Raw genomic sequence first — 23,842 nt, forward strand, 5'->3', positions numbered from 1 at the left:
ACCCAGCTACCTCAGGGGTGTTCTGGTGGCAGGTCACAGTTATGCCCCAATAGTCAGTGCTGACCAGGCAAGATTAACACATAGATAGGACCACATAAATAGCTTTCCTATCTTTATGCCCAGTTAGTATTGAACACGTGCTAGCCAGCCAGTAAAAACCTAGATATTCAATGCCACTTACCAGAAGCAATCTGGCATTGAATATCCGAGGTCAGCGTCGGCAGCAGGCAATCACCGTGTTGCCCACTGCTGGCTGAAAATTGCCCAGCATATCTTTAAAACAATTTTAAATTTCTTATAAGACCTTTCCTTCCTTAAATCTACGGGAAGCAACTCCACGGCATTGGTGCTGCACAGCTAACTGCAGTATTTCAGGAGGAATCCAACCAAATTCTCTTATGAGAAGGAATAACCAAATTATTTCCTTAAGAGGATCTCAACACACAAGACGGTTGATAAGGCGACAATAAGGTGTGCAAATATCCTGGAGTCCTTGAATAATAAGCTGTGTGAGCAAGCAACCAAATTTTAAATTTAATCCTCTCTTACTGGGAGCCACTGTTGCTCTTATAGCAAAGAAGTCACATGGTCTCAAGACCTATCATTATAAAGTAACTTAATTGCAGAATTTTGAATTGGGGACATCCAATTAGAAGGGAACTACAATACTCTATTCTATTGATCACCAACATATGCAAATGTTTTAGTCAATAGAAAATCTAAGAAATGGTTCAATGTATGAATTTTTCTTAAATAACAGAATGAGGTCTTAACTATTTTTGAAATTTTTAAAAATTGTAATTCAGAGTCCCAAAATACCCCTAGAGATATTATTGTTTCTTTCAACTGCATTGAGATAGTAGCAGTTTAGGAACAAATGGCAGAGGAAGTGAAGATATCCATAAAGCTTCACATTCAGAAACATATAATGATCATCCAACCAACATTTAATCTTATCCAACTTCCCTTCTAACTTTGAAATTCATCATCCCAATGGTCGTGAGCCACAACCAGCTTAATGTCATCATTCATTCTTCAGTAACACTTAACCAGATGGTGTGGTAGAAAATGTCTAATTGTCGAACTCAAAACCAGCTATTTTAGAAGCATTCCAGGGGTGGAGTCAGCACTTCGTTAGTTAAGTGCTAATATTCAGGACTTAACTAACTGGGTTAACCACATAAATAGGACCGCATAAAAGTCAGTCCTATCTTTATGCAGTAACCCACATCCAGTTAAGTGCTGAATATTGCACTTAACCAGCTATATGTTAGCCAGCTTTGGAAACCCAGAAATTTAATGCCTAAGCCTGGACATGACCCAACATTCCAGCACTGAATTTCCTGTATAATGCCAGTGGCAGTCAGCAAAACATTGATCACTGCCAGCTGAATATTGGGCCCATTCTGGCTAACATCTAGTGTGGGCATTTATATCAGTAGTGTGAGCAAATTGTATCTTAAATTTACTTATTTATTTTAAAAATTTTGATACTGTTTAACACTAAACGGTTTACATCATTTATAAAAATCATAAAAAACATAATAAGACAAACACACAAACAATCCTCAGCGATCATATCTGCAAACTAACACCAAAGCGTATATAAAGAGATCGTGAATAATTCATCAATTATACCAGAGAAGCAAATTATTGCCTAAAAAACGCGTCCACAAATAATTGCATCGTGAGTAGTTTTCTAAACAAGCCCTTTTCACGACAATTTCGTATTTGGCCCACAAGGGAGTTCCATATTTTAACTCCTGCACAGCAGAAAGTCATCTTACCAGTCTCCACCAGCCTTGGGTTCGCTTTCGTTTTCAGTAATATAAATGCATTTTCGGTCATTTGTTCTAGTATTCTATAAAAAAAAGGACACACTTACTTTTCTTTATAGAATCAGCTTGTATGAGGTGCCTGCTTAATCTTTTATCCTAGGCACCCTGTTATCAGCCAATTTGATAATGACCTAACGCAAAACAGGACAAAAATCAACACATAACTAGAGAAAATTTAATCCAATATGAAACATTGGATAGAGTTGAAAAATGCTAAGTGTAAAATACATGGAAATTCTGTATAAAATTATTCAACCCAGGAGAAGTCCTTGTTTTACCAGTGGAGAGAAACATGACAGCAGATAAAGGCCAAATGGCCCATTCAATCTGCCCATTCGCAGCATCCACTATCTTCTTTTTAAGAGGTCCCACATTTTCTTGAATTGAGACACAGTCTTTGTCGCCATCACCTCTACTGGGAGATTATTCCATGCATCTACCACCTTTTCTGTAAAAAAAAGTATTTCCTTAGATTACCCTTGAGCCTCTTAACCTCATTCTATGTCCTCTCACTCTTGAAGTTTCCTTCAAGTTGCCTCATGCGTATTTATGCTATTTAGGTATTTAAATGTCTCTATCATATCTCCCCCTCTCCTCCAAAGTAGGGGAAGGAAAGGGAATAAGGACTTGTATACTGCCTTTTTTGTGACTTTTACTATAAACTCCTCAACGTTTGCCAAAAGGTGCTTAAAAAGATACAAAAGGAGAGGCAAAATTGTCAATAAGGACTCTATGAGTGTGTCTATCAGCCAATCACTACTAACAAACCATACCACACTAATAACAAATGTCAATTTAGGAATAGGGACGCTCTCAGTGTGAGGTTATTAGCGACGGAAGAACAAACTCCAGCGCTTCCTGGAGTTTGTTCTCCCGTCGCTAATAACCTCACACTGAGAGCGTCCCTATTCCTAAATTGACATTTGTTATTAGTGTGGTATGGTTTGTTAGTAGTGATTGGCCGATAGACACACTCATAGAGTCCTTATTGACAATTTTGCCTCTCTTTTTTTTGTGACTTTGGCATTCAAAGTGGTGGGAACTGTAAGATTCAGTGACTTTCCCATGGTCACAAAGAGCAGCACTGGGATTTGATCTCAGAACCTCTGGGTGCAGAGGCAGCACTGTACCAATTAGCCACACCATCCCTGAGATCTTTAAGCCTGTCCCTGTATGTCTTATGATGTAGAAGACCACCAACCATTTTAGTGGCCTTCCTCTGGACCGACTCTATCCTGTTTATATCTTTTTGAAAGTGTGGCTCCAGAATTGTATATAATATTCTAAATGAAGTCACACCAAAGGCTTTTACAGGGGCATCAATACCTCCTTTTTCCTACTGCCCTGCTCTGATTGCGAAGAGCCACCCTCACTTAGGAAGTGGCTCTGTCTAACGTCCAGGCTGTGCTGGTGCCCAGGACAGCTGACAGCCACAAATGAAGACCTTGCAGCTGAGGGATCAGAAACCCAAAAGCTCCTTTCAGAACCACCCACACTGTGTTAAGCTACCTTTCCAAATCAGGGATGGTATTTAAACAAGATCCCGCGAGCTATGATTATATGACCTGCCAACAGAGAAATAGCAGGACCAGCAGGATTTCCAATATCTAATTAGTAAAAGAAACATTTCCTTTCAAAATTGGCTGTACCATCCTGCCTGTCTTGCTGTAGGATTAACCCTCAGGCTACTGCAGCGAATTGCGGTCTTGTTATAATCCACTCTAGACTTGTAATTTAAGCACACACTGGTCTCACCCAAGCAATGCTGAGTCTGTAAAACTCACATTGATGTCCTCAAATCATTTTTATCAAGGAGTGTTATCTTCACACTGACTTTAGTACCCAAAGATATGATTTTCGCACTGATATTAGTAGCCAAGAATTTAATTTTTCATCAACTTCAGAAAGGTAAGCTTTTATCTTGATATGGATCACAATATCAGGGATTCAACTTTGATATCAGAGTTTAATCTTTGCGCAAAACAACTGTATTTTATATACTCTTGCTCATGTAAAAGTACCCCCAACACTTTAAAAGCAGGTAAAATTTACAATGATGTGGTAAAATATATCATTACATTTCATTAGGGGTCAGGAGTAGCACTCAAATTCAAATAACAGTTCAGTAGAAAAAAAGATAAAAGGGATCGGAAGGGTAGAAAGAATGAGAAAATGGAGGGACAGTCAGAGAAACATCAGCAAGGCCAGGACGAGGTCTGAACAAGGAAGTGGCTCTGAAAGAGACAGGAAGCTAGTGGAGTCTACTGGGAATAGAAGAAAGCAAAGAAAAGAGTAGCAGTAGTCCAGACAAGCATGAGCTGAAATTAAGGGCCCCTTTTACAAAGTCACAATAGCAGTGCTGCTGCAGTAAATGCACCGAAACCCATTCAATTCCTATGGGTTTGAGTGCATTTACTGCGGCTTTGTAAAAGACCACCTAAGTGTGACCCCAAAAAAGAGAGTTGCAGAAACTTAAAACCCCCCCCAACCATTTAGAATATCCTACAATCCTGAGAAGTAAATAACATTGCTGACTTCAGGATAAATTTTAGTGACTGACTGAGAAGAGATTAACTAGGCCTCCTTTTACTAAGCCACGGTATAGGTTTCTACTGCAGCCTGGAGTGCTAAATGCTCTTAATTGATTATATGGCTCTTAATGGCTTCTGCTGGCTGTTTTTAATTTTAATTTATTTTTTTTAAATTTCCGTTTTATTGTATTATTTGGAATTTAGTATTTGAATATTTCACTTGTGTATTATTATATATTATGGCATCCTTTTAGTAAGAAGTTTTTAGCGTCAGCCGGCACACTGTATGCTCTGCGTTGCTCTGACAGTCATAAAGCTCCTATGAGCATCGGAGCAGCACAGAGCACTCATTGCGTTGGCTGGCGCTAAAAACCTCTTGTGTGGTTTTGTAAATGGTGGGGGGGGGAATAAATCCATTAGCACACCTTAGTAAAAGGCAATCAAGGGTGCACTCAGAGGGGTCAATGCATAAAGCCATATGCTAGAGCCAAGTGCCAATGCCAATGGCTGAGCATGCGATTTCCTATGCGAAACTTAGAAGAAAATATTTTGCACAACTGAGATTAAAATTTAAACCATGCAGAACATGTATGCTAATCAGGGAAAGCCTGCCAAATACATGAGCAGCTACACATGTCCAAAGAAAATGAAAATAGCAGCATACATCTGCCTGTGTCGTTCTGTGCATAAATGCCAGCCTTGCAAAATTCCTTGCACATAACAATTTTGTGAGGCTGAAATTTATGCACAGAGCAACCTGCGTAGACATGTGCTGGTACTTTTATTTGCTTTGGACAACACACATGTTCCTCATAGGAAGCCCTTGAACAAACTTGATGGGCTGAAGTTAGTACCCAAAGTGGTGAACTGGATTAGAAACTGATTGACGGGCAAACGCCAGAGTGTGGTAGTTAATGGAATTCGCTCGGAGGAGGGAAAGGTGAGTAGTGGAGCCCCTCAAGGATCGGTGCTGGGGCCGATCCTGTTCAATATGTTTGTGATCGACATTGCTGAAGGGTTAGAAGGAAAGGTTTGCCTCTTTGCAGATGATACAAAGATTTGTAACAGAGTAGACACTAAGGAGGGAGTGGAAAACCTGAAAAAGGATCTGCAAAAGTTAGAGGAATGGTCTAATATCTGGTAACTAAAATTCAATGCAAAAATAAGAACATAAGAATAGCCTTAGTGGGTCAGTCCATCAAGCCCAGTAGCCCGTTCTCACGGTGGCCAATCCAGGTCACTAATACCTGGCCAAAACCCAAGGAGTAGCAATATTCCATACTACTGATCCAGGGCAAGCAGAGTACTGCATTTGAGGATTAGAAATCAGAAGGAGCCGTATGTGCTGGGAGGTGAGAGACTGATATGCACAGATGGAGAGAGAGACCTTGGGATGATAGTGTCCGAAGATCTAAAGGCAAAGAAACAGTGTGACAGGGTAGTGGCTGTTGCCAGAAGGATTCTAGACTGTATACAGAGAGGCATGACCAGTAGAAGAAAGAAGGTGTTGATGCCCCTGTACATGTAGTTGGTGAGGTCCCACTTGGAGTATTCAATTTTGGAGACCGTATCTAGCAAAAGACATAAGAAGACTTTTTATGAGGAGAGACTGGAAGCCCTGAATATGTATCTTCTAGAGGAAAGGAGGGACAGGGGAAATATGATTCAGACAAAATCTTTTCCAGAGAAAGGAAAATGATAAAACCAGAGGGCATAATCTGAGGTTGAGGGGTGGTAGACTCAGGAGTAACATTGGGAGATTCTTCTTTATGGAGAAGGTGGTTGATGCGTGGAATGTGCTCCCGAGGGAGTTAGTGGAGAGGAAAACAATGACAGAGTTCAAAAAAGCATGGGATGAACACAAATGTTCTCGAATCAGAAAATGGTATATATTGAAGAACTAAGGCCAGTACTGGGCAGACTTGCATGGTCTGTGTCCCATATTTAACCATTCAGTTGAGGATGGGTTGGAGTGAGCTTTAACGGAGACTCTAGTAGATGAAATCTATGCACAGTACCGGGCAGGGCTCTGAGTTTCTGGCCCAGAAATATCTAAGTAAAAAAAAAACAATTTAAAATAAATCATTAGATTATAGAGAGTTTATGTTTGGGCAGACTGGATGAAGAAGAAGTCCCAATATGGGAAAGATGTACTCCTAAGTCTGAGGCTTGTCCCCGTAGAATTTAAATTAATTTAATTAAATATTATGATTTAATGAGTAAATTTAGAATCAGTGTTCATTTTTGATTTTTTGTAAATGGTCTTTAATATTTGTTTATTTTGCCAATAGATTACCATTTGATTTGTATGCTGTTTTGTTGTATTATAACTCTTGTACACTGTCATGAATATGGTAGTAAATTTCTCATGTTGTAGGTTTGCTAAATCCCCTGTTTAGTTCTGTGTATTGCAGGGGAATACCTAATGGTTTAATTACCATGCATTTTAATATTCTGTGGGCTTCTATGTCCCACACAAATTAATTTTTGCACTGAACTACTTTTTGCATTCTATGCTCATTAATGTGCATGTGCACCACTTCTGATGACTGTGCATGTCTGCTCCTAGTAGCTTTCTGTATCAGCCCCAAATTCAAGAAGGAAAATAAAGGCCTCAAACTTGGTGAGAGATGGGAAGCGTTAGGTTATGAGAAGTTGAGATAAATTGTGACTAGCTCAACACAATCTGAGATACAGAATCACTAAGTGAGTTGATAGAAAGTACATCCTGAACATGTCCAGGACTCATGCAAAGCTATAGATATTCTTGCATGAATCTTTAGCCTTTCGCAGCTCGATCAACATCTTCATGAACAATATCTCTGAAGGATAACATGAAGATCTGAAACAGAGTGGGACAGCCCAGAGGGAGAAAGCAAAATGTGATCTACAGAAACTAGAGGACTGGTCAAATGTTTGGCAGTTAGGATCTGATTCTGTAAATGGTGCCTAACCACACCTAACTTGTAGGCGCCAGTTGATGTAGTTGTTAATCATCCACTAGGCATCACTTATAGAATCATGCTTAGTGGCACCTAGGCATCCTTGTGGTAGGCGCTGGTATATTAGGCCAGGTATGGTACACAGATGCCTAGCAACACCCAAATCAACCCATGCCTACTTATCAGGTAAGTGTCACTAGGCATATTGACTTAGGCATCACGAGGTGCCACATGGTATTCCATGTGCAACTTTAATTGGTTTTTAATGGCATGTTAAAAATAGTTGACCCTTAACCTCCACAGTAAAAACACGAGTGTAAAGCAAAGCCAAGGAGACTGTGGAGATAAATGTTGCTGATTAAAATTTTTTATCCAAATAGAAGAGTCAATAAATTGTATTCACAGTTTGGAAAAGGGGACTCAACATGGTCACGTGTCTTCCTCAGGGGTCCAACTTGTAAAATGTGTGTCAATTAGGATAAAACTTATACTGGAAAATTTGCACTGTAAGGATAACTAGGGTAAATTGTAACCGGTAAACTGTATATTAATATTAGACCCCTAGTATGGGTCAAGTTAGGATAAAAACTTGTATCATAAACTTGAACAGAAATTAAGGCAAATCCAGTCCAAATCATAACATGTTAATTGTATATTATGTATGTTTAATCTGAGCTCTTTGGGCACAACAGGATAGAAAATGAATTGAATTAAAAAAAATTAACAAAGTCATAATTCCCCTCGTATATAGGGCATTGGAATACTGTGTTCAGTTTTGAAGGCCGTATCTCGCTAAAGACTTAAAGAGATTTTAGTTGGTACACAGGAAAGTAACCAAAATGGTAAGAGTTCTTCATCAGTAGATATATATATAAAAAAAGACCAGAACTCCTAAATTTATGTACTCTAAAGGAGAAGAGGGACATATTGGATATGACAAAGATCTTTAAGTACTTAAAGGAATAAGTGAACAAACCAGCCTTTTCCAAATGAGGAAGTCTAGAACTAGAGGAAAAGAGATGAAACTACAGAGCAATATCAGGAAATATTTTTCATGGAAAGGGTGGTGGGTGCCTGGAATGATCACTCAAAAGAGGTGGTGGAAGAATTAAAGTGCTAGAATTCAAAAAGGAGTGGCATATATATATATCTATCTGGTAGATCCTTAAAAGCAAGAAGCTATAAACCAAGCATAGAGGCCCTGATTCTGTAAGTGGCGCCTGCTATGGCAGGTGCCTATAAAATGGGCACCTGCCGTGTCAATCACAGACAGGTGCTGCTTCCAGAATCTCAGCTTCCAAGGACCCAAGGTGCCGGAAATGAAGACCAGGGTTTTACAGGCCTACATTTCTGGTGCCCAGGGTCCTTCCTGAATTGTGGCTAGCGGCACATAGTGACATCAAAGTGTGGTGCCACCCCCTAACCACACCCACTTCCAAGCTTTGGCATACTATATGCTGCTAACCTAGGTGCTGGTCCCAGAGGCCACGTAGCGGCAGCTTATTTTTTTGCGAGGGCTTAATTGGGTTTTAATGGCATGACTGATTATCATGCCACTTAAACTCAATTAAACCACTTAAGTTAGGCCGCAGTAGGATGGCTATCACTACCTAACTTTCTGTGGCTTTTGTAGAATCAGGCCTAGAGTGCTTCAGCTCAAAATACATATGAAATAGCCTTTAATCCATAACCCTACTCCCCACTGCCCACCAACCTAGCCAGCCTCTTAACTCTTTCCATGATATCCTGTTTGTCTGTTTAGATTGTAAGCTCTTTCGAGCAGGGACTGTCTTCTCTGTGATTCTGAGCAGCGCTGCGTATGTCTTGTAGCACTATAGAAATAATAGTAGTAGTAGTAGTGAAATTACTTTTGCACTAACAAAAAATCATGGGAAAAGTAACGCACTGTGCAGTAGATACAACCCCAACAACAAGCACAGGAAAGTAATCTGCACTTTGTGGCAGGTACAACCCCAACAATGTTACAGTGGGCTTTAAGCAGAAGGGTCGAGATGCCCCCCCCCCCCCCCTCTGCTTGTGCAAGTGTGCTTGAGAAATCTGGTTGCATACAGTTGCATACTACTGTGTTGCATACAATTTTTTTATATGGAATTCAATAGTAGGCAAATTCACTTTAAATTTATTGTCCACATCAAGAAACTCTTGCCCAATCTAGAGTTTACAGAGTTAGAATGTTTTCCTTTAGAGAATGTTATACAAAAATAAATATACCTATATTACAATTTTGGTGTCATCTCAGTAACAGTAACATAAGAACATAAGCAGTGCCTCTGCTGGGTCAGACCAGAGGTCCATCGTGCCCAGCAGTCTGCTCACGCGGCAGCCCATCAGGTCCAGGACCTGCATATTAATCCTCTATCTATACCCTTCAATCCCTTCAAGAAAACATCTAATCCTTTCTTGAACCCCAATACCGTACTCTGTCCTACCACACCCTCTGGAAGCGCATTCCAGCTGTCCACCACCCTTTGGGTGAAGAAGAACTTCCTAGCATTGGTTCTGAATCCGTCCCCTCTTAATTTTTCCGAGTGCCCTCTCTTTCTTGTAATTTTTGAAAGTTTGAAGAATCTGTCCCTCTCCACTTTCTCTATGCTCTTCATGATCTTGTAACACAAAATCCCTTCAAATATGTGTAGCAAACAGAACATGTAAACAACAAATCTGCAGTATTTTCAGCTGAGGTTGTTGGGCAGCAGTTATCACTGGACCTTATATGGGGTTTTCAATTATCTGACTCTGGATCTTTGCTCTCCCCAGCTTTTAGGCACAGATGATCACAGGGTTGCTGTCTATGCCAAATTATTAGTGACAAACCAGTGTGTCCTAACCTACTAGTTGAGAGACACTACTATAACATGATAGAAATGATAAGCTGTATAGGAAAAGTGCAAGAAGGAGCAGATTTAAATTTTTAAAAAGGAAAGATTTAGGTTAGATGTTTGGAAGACCTATGGGAAAGGAAGGTGGCAGAATCTTTGTTACTGGAGATTTTGATGAGCACATGGCATGAACATTTGTCCAGGGTAGTTTAGGCTTTTTGGTTGCTGCTTACTGGTCAGGATATATGAACTAGTTGATTCAAAGTCCCATCTAATTTTGTGTTCTACAGGTCTGCATCACACATTTCCTTGTCAAAAGCATAATGTACCCAATCCATGGCTGAAGGAGTGACAGGTATGAATCCAGACAACCAACTTACATGAGTTAAGTTAAAATGAAGAAGATACACTTCTCCCTCCATATTCGCTGTGAAAGGGGATTAACAGAACCGCAAATACAGAAAAACCGCAAATAACTTTTTCATATGTTATTCACTGTTTTCTATTAAAAACCATCGTGAATATGGTGAAACCGTGAATAACATGGTGGGAGACCTGGCCTGTTCCTGAAGGAGAGGCAAAACATGGTGAAGAAACTGCTGGGAATCGGCGATTTCTCTAATCAAGCTGATGTAATTTGGGGGGAGGAGCCAGCAAGCTAAAAACCGTGAATAATCAAAACCGTGAATGCTGAAACCGCAAATATGGAGGGAGAAGTGTAGTTGTAGTTTGGTTTGTTTGCAGTATTAATACTAGCAGTATAAAACAGCTTTTTGATCAAACACAACGAGTATGTTTATCTCTGATGAAATATAAATGGAGATTTAGATCTCTAAATGCTTGGCATGCTTGTCTTTTAAGGAGTTGCAGGCTAGGATTCTACCAGAGATTAGATGAAAAATTGATATGTTAAGAAAACACACAACTCATCAAAAAAAACGGTCTGCAATCCCAGTATGAGAGGCCCAACATGAGAATGATGTATGTTATTAAGTTCACGTTAGAATGATGTTTATCATTCTCTGAACATGTCCAGTTTTCTATCTTTTGCTAACTACATTGATCAGAAGGTATTGCAGTATATACACTCCCCCTCCGTATTCGCAGTGGTTAGGGGCAGAGCCGGCCCGCGAATATTGAAAATTCATGAATAACTTTTAGGCTGGTTCTAACTCATCCCCGCCTCCCTCCTGCCTCCCGGACCTTACCTGGTGGTCTGGCTATGATGCGAGGCAGGAGCGATCTTCCTACACTCCTGTCCTGTGCAGAGCCATCTTCAAAAATGGCTGCCGTGAGTTCCCGTTGTAGTCTCGTGAGACCACAGGAACTCACAGCAGCCATTTTCGATGATGGCTCTGCACGGGACAGGAGTGTAGGAAGATTGCTTCCGCCCTGCATCACCGCTAGACCACCAGGTAAGGTCGATTCACTAGAGGGGGTCCTGGCACAAAAAACTGCAAATAGGTGAAACCGCGAATAAGGAGGGAGGAGTGTAAATACATTTTTATGTTATGTTCCCTCTGAGCTAAGCAGGAGTCCTACACACCTGCTGGTAGAAGGATGCTGTTTTACTATCATAGATTCAATAGTGAGGCACAGGCAACATCTGCAGGATTCCAGGGAACCTGCCTGCCCCTAGCGATTTAAAACACAAAATTGCAACACTGCCCCCCACAGGCAGCAATGTGATTGGAGGACTCCCACTTAGCTTCAGGGAAACTGTGTCTATCTTCACCATATCAAAGACAATGCTGAAAATTAACAGGAAAATTGAGAACCATGACTAGCTTCAAACAGACAAATCTTAACTATGCATCATCTCAACACAAAAGTCATGCTGAAAGTAACAGAAAGTGTGTAAGAGAAATGGGGGAAAGCTACTTTCTTCAATACTGAACTGGGACAAAAAGAGCCAGGAGATTTACGGATAATTAGAGTCAGCATGCAGAGGAGAGGGGAGGGCAAGGGAGGATGTGAGGTTACAACTACAGTTCTTTTAAAACCATGAATTGAGCAGTTTGATAAACAGCAGAAAGGCAAAAGTGAATCACAGAAGCAGCAGGAAAGGGCAGCCAAAGAAGAAAACTTCAGGCAGATCAGATAACACCTTCCAGGGGACCATGTGTCAGTGAGAAGAGGGGAAACAAGATAAAAGTTCAAAGAGGAAGGGAGGGAAGGAGGATGAGGAATTTTTTTTAGGGATGTTTGCTATTTTATAATTAAAAGGAAAGATGCTGGTCCCTTCAACTGACAACAGATAAAGAGTTTATGATGTAGTAAATGAAATTTGGAGAGGGGAAGTCCTAAGAGAAGATAGTTTGCAATTTTGCTTCTTGGAGGGCATTTCTACAGGTGTTCTGATAGGATGTCTCCATCCTCTAATGCAGTGTCTCGCAAACTTTGCCAAGCCACAGCACACTAAATACAGTGGCCGCGGCGTGAGGCATCCGGACGATGACATCATGTTGATGTCCGTGCATGCACGAAGGCCGCCTAATGGGGCCCTGAGCCACCAGTGTGTGTGGGGGGGGAGGGATGTGCTAGAAGTGAAGATGCGCAGAGAGAAGCTGGCACTGGCGCTTTTCCCCCTCCTCGACGTCTCTCAGCACACCCGGAATCTCAGGTGGCAAACTAATGTGCTGAAGCACACAGTTTGTGTTATATCATTAGAGCTTATATTGTCACCCCCTCTACCTCAGTATAAGCAAGTTTATGTGTATACTAACTTTGCTGTAGTATAGCATAGACACCAGCTCTGAGTGCAGAGAGGTAATTTGAGGACTCCTGGTACTGAGTAAACTCCTTCACTGTATCCAAAGAAGGTTAGATTGTGCTTATTTTAGCACCCCCAGTCATTTTCTTTATTGTAGACTGCCTAGATGGATGTATCAAGAAGCGGTATAGCAAGACTGAAATAAGCCTGAAAACTTGCAATTTTAAAAAGCTAGTTCCTAAGGGTAAAGGGGATTGGACATTTATACCACTTTTTCTGTGTGGTTTACACAATCAAAGTGGTTTATATATTTTAGACAGGTACTTATTTGGTACCTGCGGCAATGAAGAGTCACAAGGAGCTGCAACGGGAATCGACCTCAGGGTGTTGAGGCAGCTGCTCTAACCACTAGGCCACGCCTTCAAGTTTTACCTTGGCATCAAAGTTCATCCAACAGACATACAGTTATGGTTGACAAAACAGAACTCTATCGCCCCCCAGTAAATTCCATTTAAAAAAAAAATAATTTAGGCTGTTCTTTCACATCTTTTTAAAACTCTGGATACTGAGAGACAGTCCATATCACTCAATAGCTATCTGCAGGTATTTGCTGAAGCAATGGAATTGGGCCATTTGAGTGAGACCAGCCCAGAGATCACTCTAGGCCAATGGTGTTTCTTATGTTCCTTACTCTGTCCTCATATTCAAGTTGTAAACAGATGTCAGAATGTTTAAAATTGAAATTGTACCAATTCTGACCATGCATTTTCAAAATTACATTTGTATTAGAGGTGTTTTTCAGTTTTGCATTTTTATTCTTGCATATGTTTATATAATAAATACAAGAATAATCTTGATCCAGAAAGTGGGATAGACTACAAAAAAATAATAATGGAAAAACAGCTTTATGAAAAAGGAAAAATCCTTGTATCTAACCCATACTACAGACCTTCAGTTTTTATTTTATATTAAAAGAATGTAATCTTTGTTAACCCTTATGCTCTTTATACTCTCTGTTTAATCTTTGCACCACCCTCAGAATCAGAGGCTGAGCCCTGTTCATTGGGGATTTTCATCTTTGCAATAGTGGCCAGTCCAAGTCACAAGTATATGGCACAGAATCTCCAAAAGTAGCAAGATTCCATCCTACTTATCCTCAGGAATAAGCAGAGGCTTTCCCCAGATCTCCCTTATGGATATTTGTCCAAAATGTTTTTAACTGCTTTTATCATTTTCTCTAGTAAATAGTTCCAGAACTTAACTATATACTGAGTGAAAAAGTGGTTACTCCTATTTCTTTTAAATGTGCTACTATATAACCTCAAGGAGTGTTTCTTAGTCTTTTACTTTTTTAAAAGAGTAAACAGTTCATGTTTACCCATTCTGCTCCATTCAAGATTTTGTAGATATACATATTACAGGATTTAATTTTTGCATCAGAGTTGAATTCTCATCCTGGTCACAGTATAGCAGTCCTGACCTATAGAAGCCCAAACATATTAATCTCAGAGGTTTAGCAGCATTAGTCTCAGGCTAGCACCTAAGTGAAGGACCATCAAGGGCACTGTACTGTGGGCCATGGAAGATAATGGCAAACAAATGCCACCATGAAGCTAACCACTGAATGTACAGAAAGGGATAGAAAGAGGATTTGGAATAAAGCAAGTGACTTATGTGCCAAAGAATGTAATCTTGTTGCTCTTAAGGACAATTTAATTTCTCGATGAATGCAAAAATCTTTTGAAAGTGCGGCATGTTACTATCCACTCTAGCTCCAGTATGTGCACTCTGATGAATAAAAAGTACCAAGCCTAAGAAACGTACTGCCTCCTTTCTCCATTTCCATTCCGGAGGAGAAGTAAAAACAGTTTTCTTTCTTGGCGGTAAAAGAATAGCCAGCAATCTATGCGACTCCAGTCCTAAAGTGTGCCTATACCAGCCTGCCAACAGGTAGAACAATGGTCAGTCTGTCACAGAAGCATACCATCTGGATTTCTGTCATTAGCTCACTTTGCTCTCTCCGTGTGATTTGAAGTAGCTGCCAGTTTTGCAAACACACCATGCTGTTCTAGAGGGAAGCTTTCGATTTTGACTGAGGGTGAGAAAGGCATGCACTCTGATGCTGGTAAATCTTTTACTCTACCACAGGACCTGGTAAGGGAAAGGATCCCATGAGAAAAGTGAGAGGCACAGCAGGTTCTCAAGAGGTTGTGCTGAGCTGAAACTGTGGCCATGCTTTTCACCTGCAGGTTCTCACTCTACTGACACCCCATCCAAGCCTGGTACTGCAGCTCTTCCAATTCCCCTTCCTCTGAGGCATTCTGGCCCTCACAGCAAACCTTGGGAGAGAAATTCAACAATCTTTCTTCACCCTCTATTCTCATACCCCCTGACACCACCACCACTGGCTCTGGGACTTATACAAAGTGCATGCCGCCACCACAAAACCAGCCCCCCACATACATGCTGGACAGAAAGGCTTCCACGAAACAGCTTGGTTTTCATCCACAAGCATTTACCATCCCCGGTGCAGTGTGCATGCATTTTTACAGATGCAATGCACAGGCCGTGGGAAAGGTTCTGCTGACAGTTGCATGGGGCAGGTCTGTTTGCTTTAATTATTTTTGTTGCTGTTTATTAGTCATAGTAAGATAATTCCCAGCCTTATGGTACTGAGTGTTTTCTTTTACCTCGGAAGGGGACATAGGACATGATTCCGTTGCTAATCCCCGAGCCTTCTCATTGACGAGCCGATGCAAAACACACCACACACAGAGAAAAAAAAATGAGTAAAAAATACAAAATTCTGAAAAGGTTGTTTTACGGCCAAAAAAAAAGAAAGGAACAAGAACAAAAATGAAGCTGCAGATTTGGTACATAGAATCCTGGAAAAGGCAAGATGCTGAGAATCGGAGGCTGCAAAGGGGGAGGGGAGGGGGGAAGGAATGTGGCTGTCGGGAGAGGAGCCAAGTGGCTACCTCCCACGCTGATTCATCCAATCCTGGTCCGATCAAACGCCAATTACATACACACCGACAGCCCCCACACCTGAGCTGCTCCTTCCCTCCCTCCTCTCTCTTTTAGGATTCCTCTGTCTCCCTCTTTTTCTCTCTCCCTCTTTGCTGTTACATCACAATTCAATCTCTGCCCACTCTTAAAGGTACCTGACAGGCAGCTGCAATGTGGGTGGACTTCTTTTCTGTCTGGCTAATATAAAAAAAATATATGGTTTACAGCACTTCACCTTTAAACCCCAATTGGGCAATTCTGTAACTTGGTGATAGGATGTAGATGCACCACTTCCATTATGGCATTAAGATGCATCAAAGCTATTATAGAATACTAGTGTAAAGCCAGGTTGGCATGCCAAAATATAGGTGCACCTTGTGCAACAGGTCAATGGATGGTATAAGCTGTCACACCCAAATGCAACTAATAGTGTCCCATAAGTTGTGGGCATCACTTGGTGACATGCCCATACTCCACCCATGCCCCTGTTATGCACAAAACAACTTTGTAATGCACTTTATAAAATCAAACCTGAAACTTATACATGTAAATGCCAATCATTGCCACCACTGTTCCTTCTAAGCTGAACAGGAGTCCTCTACCTGCATTCCTACCAGTGTGGGAGGGGGCGCTTTAATACTGTGTTTTCAGTCACTAGGGATAGGCAGATTCTTTGGAATCCTGCAGAGCTTGGTTATCCCTCACTATTGAAAATGCAATAGTGAAGCAGCACCCCCCCCCCCACACACACACACACACACACAGGCAAGAGTATAGGTGGATCCTGCTCAACCTGGATGGAACAATGATTGGTGTCTCTAATGTTTGTTAGTGCTAGTATGCTTTACGCTATGGGGGTCAATATTCAAAGTGATTTAACTGTGCAAGAAAGGCTCCTGCCCAGTTCACTAACCCCCCCAGATTCTGTATATGGCACAAATTAATTGGGTAACAAACTTTTTACCATCAGTAATTGGCACTCATTCAAATTTGCATGCACACTTTACAGAATAATGCTTATTGCCGATTTTCTTCAGAGCCTATTTTTGAGCACTGTTTATAGAATTCCCCTCTAACTGCCTTAATCAAAACAAGACATTCCTTGGATGGTCCAGAGGTGTAATATACTATTTAATAATTTGTATATTCATAATTATTTATTCAAACCGCTGTGAACTTCATGGAGGTATTGGCAGTATATAAATAAAGATTGTATTGTATAAATAAGTGCTGATATTCAGCCCTTCATTTATTATTAGCCGGCCAAATAGCACTAAATTTTATTTATATACGTTTTCTTATATACCACTTCTATTCAAAGTGGTTTACATTCAGGTACTCTAAGTATTTCTCCTTATCTGTCCTGGCAGGATCACAATCTAACCATGGTACCTGGGGCAATGGAGGATTAAGTGACTTGCCCAGTATCACAAGAAATGGCACAGGGATTGAACCCACAACCTCAGGGTGCTGAGGCAGAGGTTCTAACCACTAGTCCACTCCTCCTCATAAATATCAGTCCTATCTTCGGCTGGTATAACTTAATAAGTTAAAGTAGCAATTCTATAGATTGGCACCTGATTTTAGACATTAAAAAGGGGCACACTTAGGCCCAGATTCTGGGTGGAAAGAGGCAGTTAGGCAGTGGTAGGTATACTAGCACTGTCTAACTGACCAATCAGGACATATGTGTTTTTTTTTAAACTGATGCGGCGAACAGCATCTACGTTGAAAGTGCCATTTGATAAAAGTAGTGGGTAAGAGAGAAATAGTGGGTAAGGTTAATTTAGATTTAATTAACCCAGTGGCATACCTAGCAGGATGAGAACCCCCCCTGTGTATGGCCATCGGCTTTGCCAGTCCACCCCCAGAACAGGAAGCTGGTGTCAGCAGAGCCAATGGCCATACCCAGGTGGACCTCAGACCCACAACCGCTCCAGCACCCCCGAGCTCCCTGCACCTGTGGCGAACCGTCCCCACTCCCTTGGTACACCACTGCATTAACCCCCCGATTCTGTCTATATGATGCCCAAATTTGGGCATGCTGCCAAAATGGGCACGCAACTGGTTAACCAACTATTAACCATCAATAATTAGGTGCCAACCAATGTTAATTGTCACTCGTTAAAATTTGTATGTGCATCTGGCTGCACACTAGTCTATAAGTCCCATAGTGCATATCCCCAAAAGGAGCATGGCCATGGGATGTACATGGGTGTGTCAAGGGTTTTCCGAAAAGTTACATATGTAGTTTTAGAATATTGGATAAGAGCACCTAACTTGGTCGCCAACATTTTCACCAGATTTCAGAAAGCTTAGATTTGGCACACAAAGTAAGGCATAGGAATCAGCACTACATGCTGTTCTATAAGGAACGTGCACAGATTTTTTTCGGTGCCTGTTTTTGAGCACTATTTTATACAGTTCCCCCCTAAGCTTTTATCATTGTCTCACTCAACAGACCGGTAAACAAACTGGCTTGAACTGGGTTAGACCAGTGAGCTGTTCATTCACTAAGAAACTGAATAACCTCCAGAATCAAAAGCGATCACTCTGTTTACAGTAATCGGTAAGGTACCCAAGGACTCAGTTATCAGACGAAACTCATTCTTTTCAATGGTTTAATTTCAGATACCTGACAAAGATGACACAATAATCTGCCATAAAACAGCCTGGGAGTGGTGGAAACAATGAAAGAACCTAAAAAAGATTTGAAGAACAGTCACAAGTTTGGTAACTATGTTTCAATGCAAAGAAAAATCTACAATTGCAAATCTATCATCCATAAATACATTTTAATTTGCGTTACCAAAGGAACACATTTAGGTGGAGAAAAATACATGAAAAAAAGACAGAAGGAGATAATTTACAAAGCAGTAGTAAAATGAAGTTATCCCAGGACAAGCAGGCAATATGTTCTCACAAATGGGTGACGTCATCCACAGAGCCCCGGTATGGACAATTCAAAAGTGTAATGTCACTGTAAACTTCTTCAAAAGTCTCACGACTGCTCATATTGCACATGCACCAGCACCTTCCTGCCTGATATTGGCTTGTGGTACCATCAGTTCTCAGTTTTTCACGCAGCTGAAAAGCTGCATCTTTTGAAATACTCCAAAGCGCATCAAACTATCCTCTTTTTGAGCCTTCCTGACTTAAATTTCTTCATTTCATTTTTCTTACTTAATTTTCTTTTAATTTTTTGAGCCTATTTTTAGGCTGGGAGCGTCGATTGTTTTTCGGCATACAATCTACTCGACTTCCCTGGGACAATTAAGTCCTTTGACTTTACATCAATGGTTTTTCCCTCAATGTCCAAACTTTCTAGTGTGTTTAAGCAGTGCACTCAGTGTAACAGGACCATCTCAAGCACTGATCCACACAATTGGTGCCTCTAGTGTCTGGGACCTGGTCATCGAGTAGAATCTTGTAAGCACTGCTGCCAGCTACAAAAAAGATCCTTCAAGGTAGACATCGGTGTTGAAGCTGGAACTGATATTAACGCCTTGCTCGATATCATCTTCATCTCCTCTACCTTCATCTGGGATGCCTTCTAAAAAAGCTAAGAAGTGAAAGTATGCTTCTCCAACTAGAAAGGTGTTGAAGTCTTCTCAGACATCAACTCCATTGACTCACTCCAAACACTAAGGTCCAGAGATCCACTCTCCTTCCCTGCAGGTGGCATGCCTCATCATCAAGGTTACGAAAGCCTAGACACCCTTCGGCACCTACTATATCAATGTCTATCATGATACTGGTGCCATTCATCCAGGAACAAATCAGGGAACTAGTGCAGAGGGAGTTGGCATCCATGCTGCAAACAAAAGCAGCTCATGCCACTACTGTGACACCACTGATACTGGCCCAGCCTGAGCATTGCTCCTCGAGGACCAGGTCACACACTCCCCATCAGCACCAGTTGAGAACCAGGACACCCAGACATCGGAGCTCTTTCTCCCATTCGACGTCAGACTGGCATTGGTGATGATCCAAGAGTGCTTCCAGGCACTCGCACCAGCATCACATCTAACACTCTTCTTCTCACCGCTTGTCCAGGCTTCATTCATTAAGGCAGTCCTCTTCACCACCCCCAGGCATTGAACAGTACAATTCAAGTTTATTTCTTTATACTTATTCTGAGTGTTCAGACATCTCTGCAGAGGATTCATATGGTCTTTCCTCTAATCCATCTCCACCACCACCTTGTAGGAGATCACCTCCAGAGAGTCTCTCTTTCACATGTTTCATCCGTCTTTCACCCTCCCACCTCCCCTAGTTGGCTTCTTAACTTTTTTACTGAGCTGATGGTCCCGCGAGTCCACATAGGGTGGGAAGGCACCAGCGCATGCACAGTACGGGCTGTCTTGAATCTTTTGAAGAAGTTTAAAGTGACAGTACAATTTTGCACTGTCTGTACCAGGGCTCCGGGGCTGAAGTCATCCGACTGTGAGAATATCTGCTTTCTGTTCCTGGATAACACCTGTTACAGGTAAGTAACTGCTTTATGTACAGAGCCATCCTCAGGTTTTGGTTCACACTCCCTTGTGAAATCATTTATCTGGTTGCAGGAGACACTATATTTTGCTGCTTTAGCTGCTGTTTCTCCTCTTCTCCCCCCCTCCCCGAATTATAGTTTACCAGCTCATTCTTCCTTGAACATCTTTGATTTTCTCTCTTAGTTTTGGGACATCATTGTAGTTTGTACAATGCAATAGGAAATGTTATTCCATTTCAAGAAGAGCTGCACGTCTACATTTCTATTACCTGAACCCTGCTTAGAAAGAATTTTCATTAAATGTTGTTCTTGCCTTTTTTCTGCCCGAATCTGTGTGTTTCACAGCATTTCGGTACTTGTTTAGGAATCCATTTAGGTCAGAGAGTACTTGCAAGCCAAGGTTCCCCTTGACCTCCCCTATACAAGTGAGTTTCTTGTGCCTGGGTCAGGGTGCAGGGCATTGCCATAGGTTTTTCTTTGTAGCAGGCCTGCTTCAGCAAGACTATTCTACAGTATCTCTACTTCAGGAAGCACGTGAAAACCTGGGAGCAGGACTTTTTTTGTCCACTTCTAGCTGAAATTATTTTCATGCACCATTCTAACTCCACATGTAAGTTGCTTTAATTTAGTTCCCTTAATTTCTACCTCCTGTTCCTCTAGGTTATTTGTCTATATGTTCCACCTCTGCTTACATCCTATGCTCTCTATTAAGGTATTTTATTCTGGTTTTGTGCTGACATTACAATTATCATACTATGACATTCTACAGGATGAGGCAAAAAAATGTAACCCCCTAGAGCAGTGGTCTGAAACTCAAACCCTATGATGTTGGATTTGTAGGTACTTGGAGGGCCTCAGAACAAATAGTTAATGTTTTATTAAAGAAATGACAATTTTGCATGAGGTAAAACTCTTTATAATTTATAAATCTTTCCTTTTGGCTAAGTCTTTTTTTTTAATTTTATTATTTATTTATTCATTTTTGAATTCTTACAACAAGTGAATTAAACATAATACAAACAATTTTCACATATCACTTGTACTTACAAACAAATAGTCTTGTAAGATAAAATAAATACCCCCTTTTTTATCAATATTCCTAATTCCATATGATATACATTTCCCACCCCACCCCCACATATCTGCTACCCATGTGCTAAGATATCTGATCATTAGAGTAATTAGTCAATGGTTCCCATATTTTTTTAAAATTATGAAGATTCCCTAATAATATTGTAATTTATAGCTAAAGAGACTTATGATCAAGAAACTGTTTTATTTTACTTTTGTGATTATAATGAACATACCGAGGGCCTCAAAATAGTACCTGGCGGGCCTCGAGTTTGAGACCACTGCCTTAGAGGTTTTTAAAATAAATGTGTGCAGATCTGAAGGTTAGGTGTCACTAGGCAAATTTGATTAGGGCGCCTAGCGATGCCTAATGTAGGTTTCCTAAACAGAATCTGGCTCTTAGAGCCCATTCCTGTGCCCAAATTTGCAGAAACCTGGTGTAAATACCTAACTTGGCATCAGTGGTGTAGCAAAGGTGAGAGGCGCCGGGAGGGGATGCCCCTCCCCCTGCTCTTTCCTTGATCCCGCCTGCCGCGTGCGCCCCCTGCTTCTTTGATCCTGCCTGTCATGCGTGCCCCTCCTTCCCTTCCCTTGTACCTCTAGTTGAAGTTGCTGCTTGCTGCAGACAACAACATGCTCCTCACATAGAAACATAGAAAGATGACGGCAGAAAAGGGCTACAGCCCATCAAGTCTGCCCACTCTACTGTCCCACCCCATTAAGTCAGAGTGCTGCTCGACCCACGTAGAGATCCTACGTGGATGTCCCATTTATTCTTAAAGTCGAGCACGCTAGTGGCCTTGATCACCTGCACCGGTAGTTTGTTCCAGTGATCCACCACCCTTTCTGTAAAGAAATACTTCCTGGTGTCACCACCAAATCTCCCTCCTCTGAGTTTGAGCGGGTGCCCCCTTGTGACTGAAGGTCCCTTAGGAAAGAATATGTCGTTTTCCACCTCGACACGACCTGTGACGTACTTAAATGTCTCAATTATGTCACCCCTCTCCCTGCGCTCCTCTAGAGAGTAGAGCTGCAACTTGCCCAGTCTTTCCTCGTATGAGAGACCCTTGAGTCCGGAGACCATCCTAGTGGCCATTCGCTGGACTGACTCAGCTCGAAGTACATCTTTACGGTAATGTGGCCTCCAGAATTGCACACAGTACTCCAGATGAGGTCTCACCATGGTTCTGTACAGTGGCATTATGACTTCAGGTTTACGGCTGACGAAGCTTCTATTGATACATCCCATCATTCGCCTTGCCTTGGATGAGGCTTTCTCTACTTGTTTGGCAGCCTTCATGTCTGCACTGATGATTACTCCCAAGTCCCGTTCTTCTGAGGTCGTAGCTAGTGTTTCTCCATTCAAGGTGTATGTTCTGCATGGATTTCTGCTGCCGAGATGCATCACCTTACACTTCTTTGCGTTGAAGCCCAGCTGCCATGTTGAGGACCAGTTTTCCAACTTGATCAGATCCTGCGCCATACCATCCGTGAGATCGCTTTCACCTACTATATTACACAGTTTGGCGGCGTCGGCAAACAGCGCTACTTTTCCCTAAAGCCCTCGGGTCAAATCCCTTATGAATATGTTAAAAAGGGATGGTCCCAGGACTGAGCCCTGCGGCACCCCGTCAGCTTTCCCTCTGATGTCACTTCCTGTGCGCAGCACCCAGAAGTGATGTCAGTAGGAGAGCCGATTGGGGTCTCAAAGAGCACATTGTTGACCACCACGAACAACTTTGACTAGAGGTATGGGGGAGGGAAGGGGGGAATGCGCGTGTGGAGGGGAGGCATGGGAAGAGGTGGGGGGTGGATCCCCTCTCCCTTACTATGCCAACGCTTGGCATTAGGGTGCAGGAAAGGCACTGTTCTAAGACTCTGCCTGCAGGTTTTCAGAATGCCCCTGCCACACCCTCTATTGAGCTTCTCACTGAAGGATTTAGGCATACGGGGTTACAGAATAGCACCCAGGAAGATGCAGGTGCAAATATTTAATAAGCCAATTCATTTGAGCACGCATCTGCAATCGGCACACAAATCAAATCCGGGGGAACGTCAGCACAATGCGATAAGCACACATTGGAATATTTAAAAAACTATAGACACGATAAACACCATTTCCAGAATAATGAGTAACCAATGAAGGCTTTATAGTATTGGGGTGATGTGTTTTAATAGTGAAACCTGTAATTACACAGCAGCAGTACCATGAGTGAGTTTGTATGTGTTCAAGGAGGAATCGAGTAAGCTCAGTAAAACTGTGTCTTGGCTGGTGTCAGAAGATATTTCAGTCTCCTCAATGGGCAAAGTTTGAGAAAGGCTGAATGGACCACAGATCTGATATGTTCTCAGAACACAAGCTGGAAGTCAATGTTCATGAATAGTAGAATCACATAAACAAGG

General features: G+C 41.6%; 1 protein-coding gene across 2 annotated transcripts in view; it reads left to right on the forward strand.

The window, feature by feature from the left end:
- Positions 1 to 18,608, forward strand: part of LOC117349939 (small integral membrane protein 7-like) — a 132,023-nt gene extending 113,415 nt beyond the window's left edge. For both annotated transcript variants that reach the window (XR_004537211.1, XR_004537212.1), the window contains exons 3-4: positions 10,442 to 10,506; positions 18,505 to 18,608. The gene's annotated coding sequence lies outside the window, so the exon portion shown is untranslated. The remainder of the gene's footprint in view (positions 1 to 10,441; positions 10,507 to 18,504) is intronic.
- Positions 18,609 to 23,842: the final 5,234 nt, after the last annotated feature.

This window comes from Geotrypetes seraphini, chromosome 16 (genome assembly GCF_902459505.1).
Source record: "Geotrypetes seraphini chromosome 16, aGeoSer1.1, whole genome shotgun sequence".
Taxonomy (NCBI): Eukaryota; Metazoa; Chordata; class Amphibia; order Gymnophiona; family Dermophiidae; genus Geotrypetes; species Geotrypetes seraphini.